Source organism: Podarcis raffonei, chromosome 2 (genome assembly GCF_027172205.1).
Source record: "Podarcis raffonei isolate rPodRaf1 chromosome 2, rPodRaf1.pri, whole genome shotgun sequence".
NCBI classification, from domain to species: domain Eukaryota; kingdom Metazoa; phylum Chordata; class Lepidosauria; order Squamata; family Lacertidae; genus Podarcis; species Podarcis raffonei.
Genome location: NC_070603.1, coordinates 122,432,884 through 122,451,190, shown reverse-complemented (window position 1 = coordinate 122,451,190; position 18,307 = coordinate 122,432,884). Strand labels below are relative to the sequence as shown.

At 46.2% G+C, this 18,307-nt stretch overlaps 1 long non-coding RNA gene and 1 pseudogene across 1 annotated transcript; both read left to right on the top strand.

Moving 5' to 3' along the window:
- Window positions 1-18,307, top strand: part of LOC128408855 (zinc finger protein 658-like) — a 49,324-nt pseudogene that overhangs the window by 11,102 nt on the left and 19,915 nt on the right.
- Window positions 10,037-10,459, top strand: LOC128409521 (uncharacterized). Its single transcript, XR_008329243.1, has 2 exons — window positions 10,037-10,187; window positions 10,382-10,459. It is a non-coding gene; the product is annotated as an uncharacterized LOC128409521 (long non-coding RNA).

Genomic DNA, 18,307 nt, shown 5'->3' with positions numbered 1-18,307 from the left:
TGCCTGTGAGAAGCCAACTAGATTGAGGGATATAAATTTTATATATATACCCCATTTGGGCTTCTGCAGGGGCAGGAGAATATCTAGGGCAGATGAATCCCTGCAGCTTCTCTGAGGCTCCTTTTACTCCTCCCTCCCTCCCTCCCAAGGAACCTGCAGCTTGTTTAGGCTTCTGAGCTCCTCAGGAAGGATGAAAGAGGCTGATCCTCTTTCACCCTCTTACTGCTAACAACAACCCCTTGAAGATCTCCGGCCCCAGGGAAATTAGGCTGGCCTTGACTAGAGCCAGGGCCTTTTCAGCTGTGGCCCTGGCTTGGTGGACCACTCTCCCACAAGAGACTAGGGCCCTGCGGGATTGGACATCTTTCCACAGGGCCTGCAAGACGGAGCAGTTCCGCCAGGCCTTTGGGCAGGTTGTTGTTTGACTTACTTTCCTTTGTATAAAACAAGCCCAAAGGAGGCCCCAACCTGCTCACATGACCTTGTATGATCAGTGGAAACAGTTGGTCCTGGCAAGTATTAACCATGCTCAATTCCAACCTGATAATTGCCAACTGCTTAGATATTAACTTGTCTGAATTAATTTTAAGATGTATTTTAATTAATTGATGTCTGTTTTCATGCATATTGTGTTGTTTTTATGATGTTAGCCACTCTGGCCCCTGCCTCGGCCGGAGAGGGCAGGATAAAATATTATTATTATTATTATTATTATTATTCTCCTGCAGACCTAGCGAGGATGGAAGGGGGAAGATGGACGGTTGACTTGGTCAGGCTTTCTCCCACCACATTTGAATGTTCCGTCCCAGGACCCTCAGAGAGATCTGGTGAGTCTCAGGGAATGGAGAAGGTGGACCTGGGGAGATGTTGGGGGTGAGGAAGCTCCCCTGGCGACAAAACGAGGAAGGCTGCAGGGCCAGAGTTCTGGGCTGTGAGAGATGAAAGGTAGAAAAGCAAAGGAATGTTTTTCAGTGGTGGCAGGGGTGCAAGATTTATGGTGGGGGGGCAGGCCTTTTTAATGGGGGGGCAGCACTGGCATGATTGGCCAGTTAGTTAAGTATTTCTAATGCTTTACTTGATCTGGGGGCTGCCCCCCACCCCTCCTTGTCTATGCCAATGAATGGTGGTGTGAAGAAAATTCTTCTTCAGAATATAATATTTGTTGGGTCCTGAACCTTCCCACACTCGGTGGTAGCTGCAGCAATTGCCAGATGAGGTACTGAATGGGCTTCATCTCAATATGGAGACAGGTTTTTTCGGTTTGCAGCAGCCAAGCTGCCAGGTCAGCAGTGAGAGACTTGTGGGTCATGGCAGCAGTCCCTCTCTAGCCCACAAAGCCATTTTCCTCAAACCGTGTCAGCTGATGGCAGCTAACGGAATGAGGTTGAAACCTGACAAGACAGAAGTACTGCTATTGGGAGACAGGGGGCAGGTGGTTGTGGTGACTCTCTGGTCCTGAACAGGGTATCTGTGCCCTTGAAGGAGCAGGTGCACAGCCTGGGAGACATTTTGGATTCAGAGTTGTCCATGGAGGCGCAGGTCAATTCTGTGTCCAGGGCAGCTGTCAACCAGTTCCATCTGGGATGCAGGCTGAGACCCTCCCTGCCCATACAATGTCTCCCCAAAGTGGTGCATGCTCTAGTTATCTTCCGCTTGGATTACTCCAATGCACTCTGTGTGGGGCTACCTTTGAAGGTGACTCAGAAACTCCAATTTATCCAGAATGGGGCAGCTAGACTGGTGACTGGGAGCGGCTGCCAGTACCATATCACACTGGTCCTAAAGGATTTTCACTGGCTCCCAGTACATTTCCTTTTTGTTTATAAATAATATTTATTAAGTTTTCCAAGTAACAATCCAACAAAAATCACATTAAAGACATTCCAAATTATTATATAATCAAAGAGTCCGAATGTTGTGTCAAATTATGTCTTTTTTTATTTAGCCTCCCGTACTCTGACTTCAGAGGGTGGCTATCATCTCAAATTTGTTCAGCTTCCAAGTTAGTCCAGGTGTTTCCCATGAATCAGTCCGGTGTTATTCCTTCATTCATTTTTCACAGCCTCTGAGTTCATCCAGCAAACAAGTTAAATCAAACAATATGTTCCTGTCAAAACAAAACAAATTCTTGTAGTAGCACCTTATAGACCAACTAAGTTTGTTATTGTTATGAGATTTTGTGTGCATGCACACTTCTTCAGATACACGATAGCTCATACCAATAACAAACTTAGTTGGTCTCTAAGGTGCTGCTTAGGGACACGGGTGGCGCTGTGGGTTAAACCACAGAGCCTAGGACTTGCCGATCAGAAGGTTGGCGGTTCGAATCCCCGTGACGGGGTGAGCTCCCGTTGCTCGGTCCCTGCTCCTGCCAACCTAGCAGTTCGAAAGCACGTCAAAGTGCAAGTAGATGAATAGGTACCACTCTGGCGGGAAGGTAAACGGCATTTCCGTGCGCTGCTCTGGTTTGCCAGAAGCGGCTTAGTCATGCTGGCCACATGACCCGGAAGATGTACGCCGGCTCCCTCGGCCAATAAAGCGAGATGAGCGCCGCAACCCCAGAGTCGGTCACGACTGGACCTAATGGTCAGGGGTCCCTTTACATTTACCTTTAAGGTGCTACTAGAAGAATTTGTTTGGTTTTATTTTGACTACGGCAAACCCAACACGCCTACCTACCTGTATCTAGAAATATGTTCCTGTGTGGATGATTTCTTCTCCATGTCTTTACTTTCATTTCTTCATTCAAAATATGCACAATGACATGGCTTAAAATGGAGAAATTCTGGCTCTCTGCCAACTATTCCGGGCAGACATCCAAATAGATAAGCCCGCACTTTGGCCAGAAAGCCTTGACTCCCCAATCCACTTGTGAAAGTCCATTAAAAATAATATCATCTTTTTCATAAATCTTCTCCACACATTTAATGATGAAGTCAAAATAAGTTTCAAATATTATAGTGCACTCCAATCTCTCTTGCTTACATAGTCCACCGGCAGAGTCAATCCTTTCCAGGGGGTGGGGAGAATTTTGCCAGGTAAAATAGCAAATACAGAATATATCAAGAGAAACAAAGAAGGCTCACTCCCTGTCTTTGTTCTGACGTACCAGCTCCGTCGTGATGATAATCCCTCTTCAATTCAAATCTTTTTAGTTCCTCAGTGACTGAATCAGTTAGCAGAGTAACTTATCCCTCCTCACTCCGAGTATGCCCATTAATTAAATCCAATTTCTCATCTTCAAAAACAGTAATTTGTTTGCTCATGGCAGTGACTTTGGAGAGTTGCCAAAGAGTTGCCATCCCCCAGCGCCCCCATCCCCCTTATTCCTTTCCGGATTGGGGGCTGGTGTTGGGATTGGATGATTACCCCCATCTCATGCAAAAGATCTGCGATGTTATTTTCAGCCTCCGCCAGGGTGAGCCCAACCGGAAGTGCTGCCTCTGTGGCTCCCAGTACATTTCCGAGCACAATTCAAAGTGTTGGTGCTGACCTTTAAAGCCCTAAATGGTGGCAACCCTGTAGACGTGAAGGAATGTTTCCATCAGCCTTTTCTTCTCAGTGGTGGTGTTCTCCCTTCAGTTGACTACGTAACTTTTAGAAGACACCTGAAGGCAGCCCTGTATTGGGCAGTTTTTAATGTTTAATGTTTTACCATGTTTTATATACAGTGGTGCCCCGCAAGACGAAAAACTCGCAAGACGAAAAACTCGCTAGACGAAAGGGTTTTGCGTTTTTTGAGTCGTTCCGCAAGACGAATTTCCCTATGGGCTTGCTTCGCAAGACGAAACTTCTTGCGAGTTCTTGCGAGTTTGTTTCCTTTTTCTTAAAGCTGCTAAGCCGTTAATAGCCGCTAAGCCGTTAATAGCCGCTAAGCTGCTAATAGCCGTGCTTCGCAAGACGAAGAGACTCGCGGAACGGATTAATTTCGTCTTGCGAGGCACCACTGTATGCTGTAAGCTGCCCAGCATGGCTAGGGAAACCCAAACATATGGATGGGGTATAAATAATAAAATCACCATCAGATGTTACAGAAAGTCTAACTAGGATTATGATTTGGATTACATTTTTAATTGTCATCCTCCCTTAGCAGGTGATGAACACGACAGTCATTGTTCTTGGGTCTCATCAGAGAGAACCAAGAATGAGGTCAAAGGAAAGACCTTTCAAGATCAACAAGAAACAAGACCACAAGAGAAAAACCAAGAAGAGATTGGGAGGAATGATGGTCTTCTTATGCAGACTGATAACGGCCATAGAATCCCAGTTCAGAAAAAACATCAGAAGGGGAAGAGAACAAATGAGAGACCTTTATGTGGCAAAACATTCCAAAGTAAATCTAAGTTCAATTCACACTGCAGAATCCACACAGAGGAGAAACCGTGCAAATGCTTGGTGTGTGGAAAGAATTTCAGTGACAGCTCTGGCCTAAAATCACATGAAAGAATTCACGCAGGACAGGAATCATACAAATGCCTAGAATGTGGAAAGAGTTTCAAGCGCCACTTAAACCTTAAAAGACATCAGAAAGTCCACAGCAGGGAGAAACCACATAGGTGCTCTGAGTGTGGAAAGAGCTTCAGTCGCAGGGGAAACCTTACATTGCATCAAATAATTCACACTGGGGAGAAACCGCATACCTGTTTGGACTGTGGAAAGACCTTCCGTTACAGCTCAGGCCTTGCATCGCATCAAAAAACCCACACAGGGGAGAAGCCGTATAAATGTTTGGAGTGCGGAATGAGCTTCGGTCACGGCTCAAGTCTTACATCGCACCAAAGAATTCACACAGGAGAGAAATCTTATAAATGTATGGAGTGCGGAAGGAGCTTTGCTTACAGGGCTAACCTTACTTCACATAAGAGAACCCACACAGGGGAGAAACCATATAAATGCTTGGAATGTGGAAAGAGCTTCAGCCAGAGTTCACACCTTAGTTCTCATAAGAGAACTCACACTGGTGAGAAGCCGTATAAATGCTTTGAGTGTGGGAAGAGCTTCAGTCAGAGTTCACACCTTACTTTGCATGAGCGAATCCATACAGGGGAAAAACCATATAAATGTGTGACATGTGGAAAGAGCTTTAGTAACTGCACATACCTTGTTAGCCATCGCAGAATCCATACAGGGGAGAAGCCATATAAGTGCTTTGAGTGTGGAAAGAGCTTCATCCAGTGTACAAGCCTTCATATACATCAAAAAATTCACAGAGGTGAAAAACCGTATGCATGTTTTGAGTGTGGAAAGAGCTTCACTCAAAGCTCAAGCTTTAAATATCATCAAAGAATTCACACAGGGGAGAAACCATATACCTGTTTTGAGTGTGGAAAAAACTTCACTCAAAGCTCAAGCCTTAGATCTCATCAAAGAGTTCATACAGGGGAGAAACCATATAAATGTTTGGAGTGTGGAAAGAGATTTGCACATGGATTTAGCCTTACTTCTCATAAAAGAACTCACACAGGGGAGAAACCATAAAAATGTTTGGACTGTGGAAAGAGATTTGCACAGGGATCTAAGCTTACTTCTCATAAAAGAACTCACATGGGATAAACCATATATATACTTGGAATGTGGGAAAAGATTTGGTCAGATTTCACAACTCATTTTGCATAAGTGAATCAAGATGAGGAAAATATTTCGATGCTTGTAATGAGGAAAGCAGCAAATTAGCAAATTAGTGAATCAAGATGAGGAAAATATTTCGATGCTTGTAATGAGGAAAGCAGCAAATTAGCACCGCTAATTTGCAAGATATAGGTTTATTGGATTTGGAGGGACATAAGAATCGTTGGGCTTGGCACGCTTATTGAATTTATGGAAAGGCAAAAATACACAGAGATTTCTCAAATCATATTATAAGGAGATCACTTCTTAAAGTTTGGGAGAAATACAAAGATCGGTTGGAGCCTAAAATCCCGTGGTTGGCCTTTCCAAGCAGAGGCCACAGTGGTGAAGAAAAAAAAAATGTTGTGAAATTGGCCTACTTATAAAATAATTTTAAAAGAAGATAACCAACTGAAAGTTAAAGGTTTTGAGGAATTAAGAGATATTATGACAGATTGGTTCCAATATTATCCAATATTCGAAAAATTTAAAGTAGCAAAAAAGAGTTTGCCAAGGAAACCTCAAGATTTGAATCCAACGTAATAAACTCAAAAAGTAAAACTCTCTCTAAAGCTTATCGCCTCCTCCACTGGGGAGTCAAGGAGGAAGAAGTTACATCTGCCATGATAAAGTGGTCTCAAGACTTTGGGTATCTTATAACATTGTCCCAATGGGAAAATCTGTGGAAGAATAATTGGAAATTTACCATGTGCTGTGCCATAAGGGAAAGCTTTTTAAAAATGCAGCACCGGTGGTATTTAACTCCATGGAAATTAGCCAAAATGTACAAAGGAGCCAAAGGTTACTGTTGTGGAGATCAAACAGGCTCACTGTATCATATATGGTGGCAATGTAGTAAAATAAAATTTTGGGAGGCAATCCATTCAGAAGTAGAAAAAATGTTAAGACTTTCCTTTACAGTGTTACCTCGGGTTAAGAACTTAATTTGTTCTGGAGGTCCGTTCTTAACCTGAAACTCTTCTTAACCTGAGGTACCACTTTAGCTAATGGGGCCTCCTGCTGCTACTGTGCGATTTCTGTTCTCATCCTGAAGCAAAGTTCTTAACCTGAAGCACTATTTCTGGGTTAGCGGAGTCTGTAACCTGAAGGGTCTGTAACCTGAGGTACCACTGTAATAAAAAAGCCAGAGGCATATCTGTTGGGGATCACTGACTCAGATATTCAAAAAAATATTAAAGGTATTTTTTTGTATGCAACAGTGGCAGCGAGAGTCCTTATAGCCATCAAGGTGGAAAAGCGACATAATTCCTTCCAGACAGGAGTGGATTCAAAAATTGACTGAATATGCTGAATTAGATAGCTCATCAGGAAAAAATAAACCGAGAGCTGAATTTGTATCAAAATGGGAGGCCTTCAGAATATATCTTAAACAAAACTATACCATGTTAAAATCTATAGCTACTTTTGAGTGATCTCAGCAGTCTTTATTAATTGCTTATATAAATATTACTAAACTGTGTAAAAATAATATAAAAAATAGTATTTTGGTATGGCAGTAAAGTTATGTAGAAAGAACAAAGGAATAAACGGGAGGTTGGGTTTAATGATAATGAGATTTTTTTTACTGTAACATGAAATTGCAATCTCAAATTTATGTCATATTCTTTATCTTAATAATAACTCTTAATAATAACAATAGATAGTGTAAGTTTTCTTTTCCTCCCCCCCTTCTTAATTTGTACTCTTTATCGGTATTGCCTTTTTCTAATATTTTTCTCCAGTTATGTAATAAGCATGGAAAATATAATAATTTTTTTTAAAAAGAATAATAATAATTGGAGCTCCGCTGTTGTGAAACTTCATGGAATTCATACAAGAATTCACATGGGAGAAATCATACACCTGCTGTCAGGGGGGCTGTCAACTGCTCACTGGGCTAGCTGCCTGGTGAAATCAGTGGTGTGGAGAGCTTCTTTCACTTAAATCCATGTAAATACAGAGATTACAATTACCTCCTGGCTTTCCCACTCTTCCTGCATCTGTATTTTATGCAAGGAGTAAAAATACATCTAATCCTAAGCTTTAGGAAGAAATTTCTGACTGCCAGTGAGATGAGCTACCATGGAAGGTGGTGAACTCTCCTTCATTTTTTTAGGTTTTTCAGCAGAGGTCGGGTGGTTTTTCCTGCATTGCAGGGGGTTGGTCTAGATCAGGGATTGTCGACCTGGTCCCTACCGCCCACTAGTGGGCATTTCCGGATTCTAACTGGGCGGTAGGGGGTTCTGAATCCTCCTTCCATCAAGTCCTGGTGGGCGGTAAGGAAATTTTACCATCAAGAAAGAGGCATTAGTGGGCGGTAAGTATAAAAAGGTTGACTACCGCTGGACTGGGACGCGGGTGGTGCTGTGGTCTAATCCGCAGAACCTAGGGCTTTCCGATCAGGAGGTCGGTGGTTCGAATCCCTGCGACGGTGTGACCTCCCGTTGCTCGGTCCCACCTCCTGCCAACCTAGCAGTTCAAAAGCACATCAAAGTGCAAGTAGATAAATAGGTACCGCTCTGGTGGGAAGGTAAACGGCGTTTCCATGCGCTGCTCTGGTTTGCCAGAAGCGGCTTAATCATGCTTAATAATGCTGGCCACATGACCTGGAAGCTGTACGCTGGCTCCCTTGGGCAGTAAAGCGAGATGAGCGCTGCAACCCCAGAATCGTCCGTGACAGGACCTAATGGTCAGGGGTCCCTTTACCTTTACTCCTGGACTAGATGATTCTTGTGCTCCCTTCCAACCCTACATTTGTATTATTCCTTGACCTCGAGTTTCCAGTTCTGGTCTTGCACTATGGCAGCAGCTCTCTCAACATTGGAGGGAGGCACAAATGAGGCGGTAGGGAACGAAAGGGTTTAAGCATTCCCGGAAATCTGGCGTACAAGGGAGCAGGCTGACCCGCAGTCGCCTCAACAGCTCGCTCCCGTGCAGATCAGCATGGGGGCATATGGAGGTGTTGGGTCACCACATTTGCCATGATGCAACCCTCTCGGACTGCCATCAAAAGCAGACGTTCTCCTTATAATAGGATTTTAATTGGTATTAAGTCCCTAAGTTTATGATTTGGCAACCTTGGAGCGGACCCCCTGCAGAATGCAAATCCCACCGCCCTGAAAATGCAGGAAGAAAAGGAGAGCGGGCCCTCCAAGGGAGGGGGGCGCTTTGTGGGGTCCCCATAGGCGGAATCCGCAATGTCTCCAGCACCACGCAGTTTGGGTGGGGGGTGGGAGAGGCGCTGGTTCTTTAAGGGTTAAAAGCAGCGATTATATTATGAGAGAGGACTTCCTGGGGGAGGAGAGGGAAAGCGTCACTTCCTCCTCCAGTTGTCACATCCTCCTGCATTTGAACAACTGCGAGGGAGGAGATTTGGTAGCACGGAAGACTGTGCCTTTTGCAAGGTAGGAAAAAGAGGGAGGTGTGGGTGTTTTTTCTTGGGGGGGGGCTCCCGAGCCAGAGCAGCTCCTTCGCAGGAAAGAAGCCCTCCAGGGGAAAGCAGTTTTGCAAAGGGGCAGCGGTGGGAGGGCGCATGCGTGGGGTTGCACCCCCAATTCAGCCCCCCAAGGGCTGCGATGAGTGCAAAAGGCTTTTAGGGGTGCAGGGGCGCCCCAGGAGGAGAGCAGGCGGGGGAAGAGGCAGTTTTAGGGTGGGCGAGGAACCCCCCCCCCAAAAAAAGGAAAGGAGGCAGGATGGCTCTGGGAAGAGGAGGAGTGAGACATTGATGTTTTGGGAAAAGAGGGGGGGAGGGGAGGGTCAGCTGGAAACTCATTTCAACACTACGTGGCATGGGCCCTTTTATTCTTCGATGCCTTCCCAGGCTGGGGGGGGGGCGGGTTCAGGAGGAAAGCCCCCAAGGAGGGCGCAGTCTCTCTGTATAGCAGACCAGCCCTAGGAAGGAACCAAGGTGTTGGGAGAGATGGAGGAGGGAAGACTTTAAGGATGGGAAGAGGAGAACCACTGGCCATAAAATGTCATTCGTTTCTCACCACCAGCCACTGCTGCAGCAAAGTTGGCAGAGTGGAAAGGAAGCCAGGAAAGGAAGTAAATGTTTTTAATGGTGGTGGGAAGAAGATCCTCTTTCAGGCATGGTTCCAGTTTTCAGGCATGGCTTCACATTGACCAGGAAAATGTCTTGGGCAGGAAACTGACTGCAGGGTCTCTGAGGCTGCCTTTGCTTCTTCCTCCCTCCCAGGAACCTGCAGCTTCTGAGCTCTTCAGTCCAAGCGAGGATGGAAGGAGGAAGATGGACAGTTGACCTGGACAGACTGTCTCCTGCATCCCTCCCCACCACCTTTGAATGTTCCCTCCCAGGACCCTCAGAGACATCTGGTGAGTTGCAGGGGAGTGGAGATAGGGACTTGGGGGGATGGAGAGTGGAAGCAAGGAATAAGATAAAGGAGGGAGAGGAGGCTGTGGAAACTGGGTGGGCCTCTGATATATTGGGAGGCTTCCCCTCCAGCAGGAAAATCCCTGGAGGGGCTCTGAGGCCGCCTTTGCTTCTCCCTCACCCCCAAAAACCTGCAGCTTGTTTAGACTTCTGAGTCCTGCAAAATAGTTCCACAGAAGCTGGATTTGTGGTCCTAGGAAGGACCTGAGCTGGGACTCCCCGCCTCCGAGACTGGGAGAGGTTGGCTGAGTTTCAGGGGGTTGGGGGTGGAGACGGAGAAATGGATGGGTGGGGGCTGGAGGAAAACCCTCCCTCAAGCAAGCAGAAAAGACAGGAGAACATACAATGCAAGAAGGTCTTGACTTGGAGGAAGGCAGGGAAGAGGTCTTCTCCAAAGTCTCTCACCTGGAGCATGCACCAATATGTTGCCAGAAGAGGAGGAATAGGCAGAGGAGCCCTATATAGATATAAAAACCACTGCATTCAATGGGATCTACTTTCAGGTCACTACTGTGGCTCCCATGCCTTATGGCCTGGAAGGAAGACCGCTCCCTGGTGCAAGGCCCATGCCACCTGGCCCAGGCTCACTTTGAACAGCCAAAAGAGGCTCCGTAGAGGCCACTGGGACATTGCTGGAACAACTCTTGGGTTGGGGCAACTGGCTAAAATGCTTTAAAAGGTTCTGATTTTGGTTCCTCTGTTTTGTTTTCGTTGGGTTGGTGTTGGTTAATTGTTTTGTTGGGGTGGGTTCTTATTTTAATTTGGGTATAACTGTAAACATGTTGTTATTATTGTTGCTATTCTTATTATTGGTTTGTTTGTTGCCTGTATAGGATATTCTGTTTTTTATGTTTGATGTTTTGTTTTCCTATATGCTCTTAGCCGCACAGAGTGGCTGTGAGAAACCCACCAGATTGGGGGATATAAATTTTTAATATATGCCCCATTTGGGCTTCTGCAGGGGCTGGAGAATATCTAGGGCAGAGGAATCCCTGCAGCTTCTCTGAGGCTCCTTTTCTTCTCCCTCCCTCCCTCCCTCCCTCCCTCCCTCCCTCCCTCCCTCGGAACCTGCAGCTTCTTTAGGCTTCTGAGCTCCTCTTTCACCCTCTTACTGCTAACAACACCACCTTGAAGATCCCGGGCCCCAGGGAAATTAGACTGGCCTTGACTAGAGCCAGGGCCTTTTCAGCCGTGGCCCCGGCTTGGTGGACCACTCTCCCAGGGCCCTGTGGGATTTGACATCTTTCCGCAGGGCCTGCAAGATGGAGCAGTTCCGCCAGGCCTTTGGGCAGGATGCAGTTTGACTTAATTTCATTTGTATAAAACAAGCCCGAAGGAGGCCCCCAACCCGCTCACAGGTCCTTGTATCATCAGTGGAAACAGTTGGTCCTGGCAAGTATTAACCACTTTCAGTTCCAACCTGATAATTGCCAGCTGCTTAGATTTTAACTTGTCTGAATTAATTTTAAGATGTATTTTAATTAATAGATCTCTGTTTTTATACATATTGTGTTGTTTTTATGATGTTAGCCACTCTGGGCCCTGCCTCGGCCGAAGAGGGCAGGATACAAAAATTATTATTATTATTATTATTATTCTCTTGCGTACCTAGCAAGGATGGAAGGGGGAAGATGGACGGTTGACCTGGTCAGGCTGTCTCCCACCGCCTCTGACTGTTCTCTCCCAGGACCCTCAGAGAGATCTGGTGAGTCCCAGGGAATGGAGATGGGGACATGGGGAGATGTTGGGGGTGAGGAAGCCCCCCTGGCAAGAAAACGAGGAAGGCTGCAGGGCCAGAGCTCCGGATTGGCAGAGATAAAAGGTAGACAGAAAATGAAATGTTTTTAATGGTGATTTGTAGAAGACTCATTTTCAGGCAGGACTCCTTTCTTCTCTGTTTAGGGAGGCTTTTAATGTTTGATGTAGTACAGTATTTTAATATTTTGTTGGGAAGCCGCCCAGAGTGGCTAGGGAAGCACAGCCAGATGGGCGGGGTATAAATAATAAATTATTATTATTATTATTATTTATTATCTTTGGTGGGGTTCAGGAGGATGACACCCCACTTTTACCATGGAAACTGTGAATGGGAGCTCTACACATGAGGAGGCTTCCACAGCCTCCTTATGATCTACTTTCAGGTCACTACTATGCCTACCATTCCCTGAAGGCTGGAAGGGAGACCTGCTCCCTGCTGCAAGGCCCATTTCCACCTGGCCTAGGGGGCGGAGCCCAGACTCACCTTGAACAGCCAAAAGAGGCTCTTGGGAGGCCACTGGGACATTGCTGGAACATCTCTTGGGTTGGGGGCAAATGACAAAAATGTTTTATAATGTTTTAAGCAGTTCTCGTTTTGGTTCCCCTGTTTTGTTTTCGTCAAGTTGGTGTTGCTTAAATGTTTATTTGGGGTTAGTGGTGTTACGAAAAAGGAGCAATGCAGAAGCGAGCTCCAGGTGGCTGGAATGGTAAACAGGATGTGGATGTTATGGGACTATGCCGTGGGAACCAGGCACAGTCTATTCAGTGCACTGAGCGCCGGATGTTAGCTCAGAGTGGCACATGACCCTGTACTGGAAGTACATGGGTGGAGTTTATTCTCTCTCTGCAGCTGGGGATGTGAGGGTACAGACATGTTTTCTCTGTACTGCTGGAAAGACAGGAATAAAAGTATGTAGATATATTTCTGTCTGTCTCTTTCCCCCCCCCTGGCTATGGGAGGGGGAGGAGTGGTGTGTTCTTCTTCACGTTGAGAAGAATCGCCGATTGGAGACCTCCCTTGATCCTGCCGGGAGTCGCTGGCAGGGGAGGTCAAGAAGGATTCAAGCCGGGCACCTGGAGGGTGGCCAAATTCCTCGGAGCTTCGCTGGCTCTGCTGGCTTGAATTCGACATCTGGTAGCATTGCCGATGGATTCTGATCTATGAGAATCTGCATGAGAGGTGAGAGGTTGATGAATCGTTGCCATCCTCTGCACCTAAGGAGATAAAGAAAGCGTCTGCCTGCAGCCAGAAGCTGAAACAGACAGCTGGACACCGAGAGGAGTGTATTTCAAGGCAACGGAGCCCCAAAAGGTATGCTGCATTTCGGGCTAAAGAGAGTGAACGCAGAAAGGTTTAATTCTCTGGTTCACATAAAAGAGCTACGTTTGAAAAAAACAGCTCTGGAAGAAGGGTTGCATACCAGGAATTTTTGTGGTGAGATAAGATTCCCGTCCCCAGCAGGTTGCTAGGCAACGACGGCCAGTACTTGGAAAGTTACTGAATGGCTGGGAAAGAGCCTGGGAAGTGGAATTGTTTTGAATTCTGCGCAGCTGTGCAAGGATTTTGAAAACAGCCCGAAGGTTTGCCTGCCAGTGAAGCAGTAAACAGCCCAGAAGAGAACTTTTGGATTTTACTGGCTTGAAAGTGAAAGCTGGCCTGAGATTGAGAGCACACACTTGGATTCAGCATGGATGCCAGGAAGGGGGGAGCGTTACCTTGTCCACCTCCCCTGAGTGCCGTGGTTCTGGGTGAACACAGCCGGCATGCTGCACTGGAAGAAAAGGACAGGGGGAGGGAGGAACGGAGTTCTAATTCCCCCGCAGATGAAGCTACTGGAGAGAAAGCTGTAGCCTTGAACGTTGTCCAGTGTTACAATTGTGGACAGGCTGGGCATCTTCAGCGGAACTGTAAGAAGCCACGTCAGCCAAAAGGAGCGAAGGACCGCTCAGCTAAGCCTGAGGCGTCAGGCAAAGGTCATACCAAGCCTATGGTGAAACCTGCAAAGGCTTTGATGGCGAAAGGAACCACGCCAGATGTTGGGAACTCGTTTATTATTGACACTGGATGTGCGGTTCATATGTCCCCACACAGAGGACTCTTTTCAACGTTTAAGAAGCAAAGCTTCGCTGTGAAACAGGCCAACGGTCAGGAGCTGGAAGCGACCGGAAAAGGGACTGTCTATCTTAAGAGTCTGAACTTGACTATAAACAATGTTTATTTGGTTCCTGAACTGAAGTTCAATCTGCTGAGTGTTTCACAGACTGCAAAGAAAGGACTGAGACTGTCCTATGATGCTAAGAGCTGCAAGATCTACAAAGATGGAGAGTTATTTCTTTCTGCCAGAGAGAAAGATGGATTATATTTGTTGACTTTTGACAAAAGTGGTTACATGGAATGTAATTCATCTGTGTCTAACCTAGTTTCTCTTGCAGGTGTGAGCAAGAAGAAGACCGGGGTCAACAGAGCATTTCAGCGGGTGTATGCTGATGTCATTGGTCCTCTAGAACCATCTAGAGGCAATGCAAGATTTTATCTTGTGTGTGTGGATCATTTCTCTAACTATGTCTGGATTTATGTGTTGAGAAAGCCACAGGAAGCCTTGGAGAGGTTTCAGGAGTTTTGTGACAAGGTTAAAAGTATGCATGATGCTAACATTGATTGTCTATTCACAGATGAGAAGCAGATTTTTCTTTTACAGGATTTCCAGAGGTTCCTGCGGAAGAAAGGGATAAGACACAAAATTGCTGTTTCAGAGGAAGCGTGGAACAGGGGTGTCTGTGTACGGGTGAACAAAGAATTGCAAAAGGGGATGAATGCGCAATTGCTTAGTTCACATCTGCCACATGAGTTCTGGGCCGAGTCGCTGATGTCGTATAATTATACGATGATGAGAAAGGTTTCAAAAGAATTGGGAAGTTCTCCTTTTGAGAAACTGTTCCATAGAAAACCTTCTGTTGCCCATTTCAAGGTTTTTGGGTCTCATGTGAGGACAGAAGCTCCAGGTGGAGTAAAGAATGCCAGAGGCATTTTTGTGGGGTATGAAAAGGGTCTCTACAGAGTAATTTAGTCTGAATCTGGTCAGGTGATTCTCACAAAATTTCTAGAGAGTGCTCCTGAACAGGAGAGAGTGATAGTACACACATTTCCCACTGAGGACGATTCAGATGATGATGGTGATTTTACTGAGTACAGTGGTACTGAGAGTGACAGTGATAGCTCGGAGAGCTCAGTTGTCACAGTCATTGAGAGGAAATCTCACACAATGGATAGGCCTTCACAGGTGAAGGATGAACCACTGTTTACCATTGGAACTGGTTCTCCAAAGAGTCCTGAGACTGGACCAGTGAGCAGAGAGGATCAGCACCTCATACGTAGGTCTGAGAGAGTTACAAAGGGTCAACCACCCAAGAGGTACTCAAAAGAGTTTGCTAACTTAGCTGTTGCATGTGTTGCTGTTGTACACAACCGAGGACAGGTTGGAGCTGTGTCTAAGTCAGAGACAAAGACACCACAGAGAGTCGCTAGCCAAGGTAATGCAGATGCACTCATTCCTTGGAAGCCAGAGAACCAGAGAGGTACACTGGGGAAACCAGTGGCGGGGAGTTCCAAGGGTGGAACTGAAACAACAGGGGAGTGTTATGTGTATAACAACTGTTTGTTTTCTTCTCTGGATCACGCTTTGCTTGCCGCAGCACGCATTGATTCTTTTGGGGGAGGATGTTACGAAAAAGGAGCAATGCAGAAGCGAGCTCCAGGTGGCTGGAATGGTAAACAGGATGTGGATGTTATGGGACTATGCCGTGGGAACCAGGCACAGTCTATTCAGTGCACTGAGCACCGGATGTTAGCTCAGAGTGGCACATGACCCTGTACTGGAAGTACATGGGTGGAGTTTATTCTCTCTCTGCAGCTGGGGATGTGAGGGTACAGACATGTTTTCTCTGTACTGCTGGAAAGACAGGAATAAAAGTATGTAGATATATTTCTGTCTGTCTCTTTCCCCCCCTGGCTATGGGAGGGGGAGGAGTGGTGTGTTCTTCTTCACGTTGAGAAGAATCGCCGATTGGAGACCTCCCTTGATCCTGCCGGGAGTCGCTGGCAGGGGAGGTCAAGAAGGATTCAAGCCGGGCACCTGGAGGGTGGCCAAATTCCTCGGAGCTTCGCTGGCTCTGCTGGCTTGAACTCGACAAGTGGTTCTTTTAATTTGGGTATAACTGTAAACCATTCATTACTGCTGCTGTTATTGTTATTGTTGTTGGTTGGTTTGTTGCCTGTATAGGATATTCTGTTTTTTATGTTTGATGTTTTGTTGTGTTTTCCTATAAGCTGTTAGCCGCACAGAGTGCCTGTGAGAAGCCAACTAGATTGGGGGATATAAATTTTATGTATATACCCCATTTGGGCTTCTGCAGGGGCAGGAGAATATCTAGGGCAGAGGAATCCCTGCAGCTTCTCTGAGGCTCCTTTTACTCCTCCCTCCCTCCCTCCCTCCTTCCCTCCCTCCCAAGGAACCTGCAGCTTGTTTAGGCTTCTGGTGGACCACTCTCCCACAAGAGACCAGGGCCCGGCGGGATTGGACATCTTTCTGCAGGGCCTGCAAGACGGAGCTGTTCCGCCAGGCCTTTGGGCAGGTTGCTGTTTGACTTACTTTCCTTTGTATAAAACAAGCCCGAAGGAGGCCCCCAACCTGATCACATGACCTTGTATGATCAGTGGAAACAGTTGGTCCTGGCAAGTATTAACCACGCTCAATTCCAACCTGATAATTGCCAACTGCTTAGATATTAACTTGTCTGAATTAATTTTAAGATGTATTTTAATTAATTGATGTCTGTTTTTATGCATATTGTGTTGTTTTTATGATGCTAGCCACTCTGGGCCCTGCCTCGGCTGGAGAGGGCAGGATACAAAAATTATTATTATTATTATTATTATTTATTATTATTATTCTCCTGCAGACCTAGTGAGGATGGAAGGGGGAAGATGGACGGTTGACCTGGTCAGGCTGTCTCCCACCACCTCTGACTGTTCTCTCCCAGGACCCTCAGAGAGATCTGGTGAGTCCCAGGGAATGGAGAAGGTGGACCTGGGGAGATGTTGGGGGTGAGGAAGCCCCCTTGGCAAGAAAACGAGGAAGGCTGCAGGGCCAGAGCTCTGGGCTGTGCGAGATAAAAGGTAGAAAAGCAAAGGAATGTTTTTCAGTGGTGGCATGGGAGCAAGATTTTTGGTGGGGGGGGCAGGCCTTTTGTTAGGGGGGCAGAACTGTCGTGATTGGCTAGTTACTTAAGTATTTCTAATGTTCAAGTAAAACATCTGGGGGCTGCCCCCCACCCCTCCTGGGCTATGCCAATGAATGGTGGTGTGAAGAAAATTCTTTTTCAGAATATAATGTTGTGTTGGGTCCTGAACCTTTCCACACTAGGTGGTAGCTGCAGCAATTGCCAGATGAGGGACTGAATGGGCTTCATCTCAGAATGGAGACAGATTTCCCCCCAGTTTGCAGCAGCCAAGCTTCCAGGTCAGCAGTGAGAGACTTGTGGGTCATGGCAGCAGTCCCTCTCTAGCCCACGAAGCCATTTTCCTCAAACCATGTCAGCTGATGGCGGCTAACGGAATGAGGTTGAATCCTGACAAGACAGAAGTACTGCTATTGGGAGACAGGGGGCAGGTGGTTGTGGTGACTCTCTGGTCCTGAACAGGGTATCTGTGCCCTTGAAGGAGCAGGTGCACAGCCTGGGAGACATTTTGGACTCACAGCTGTCCATGGAGGCGCAGGTCAATTCTGTGTCCAGGGCAGCTGTCAACCAGTTCCATCTGGTATGCAGGCTGAGACCCTCCCTGCCCATAAACTGTCTTCAGAGTGGTGCATGCTCTAGTTGTCTCCTGTTTGGACTCCTACAATGCGCTCTGTGTGGGGCTACCTTTGAAGGTGACTCAGAAACTCCAATTTATCTAGAATGGGGCAGCTAGACTGGTGACTGAGAGCGGCTGCCAGGACCATATCACACTGGTCCTAAAGGATTTTCACTGGCTCCCAGTACATCTCCTTTTTTGTGTAAATTATATTTATTAAGTTTTCCAAGCAAACGATCCAATAAAAATCACATTAAAGACATTCCAAATTATTATATGATCAAACAATCCGAATGTTGTGTCAAATTATGTCTTTTTTTATTTAGCTTCCCGTACTCTGAGTTCGGAGGGTGGCTATCATCTCAAATTTGTTCTGCTTCCAAGTTAGTCCAGGTGTTTCCCATAAATCAGTCCGGTGTTATTCCTTCATTCATTTTTTATTGTTCATACGGCAAATGAGTTAAATCAAACAATATGTTCCTGTCAAAACAAACAAAACATATCAAAACAACAAAACAAAACAAATTCTTTTAGTAGCACCTTAGAGACCAACTAAGTTTGTTATTTTGTGTGCATGCACACTTCTTCAGATACACGAAAGTCAAAATAAGTCTCAAATATTATAGTGCACTTCAATCTCTCTTGCTTACATAGTCCATTGGCAGAGTCAGTCCTTTCTGGGGGGTGGGGAGAATTTT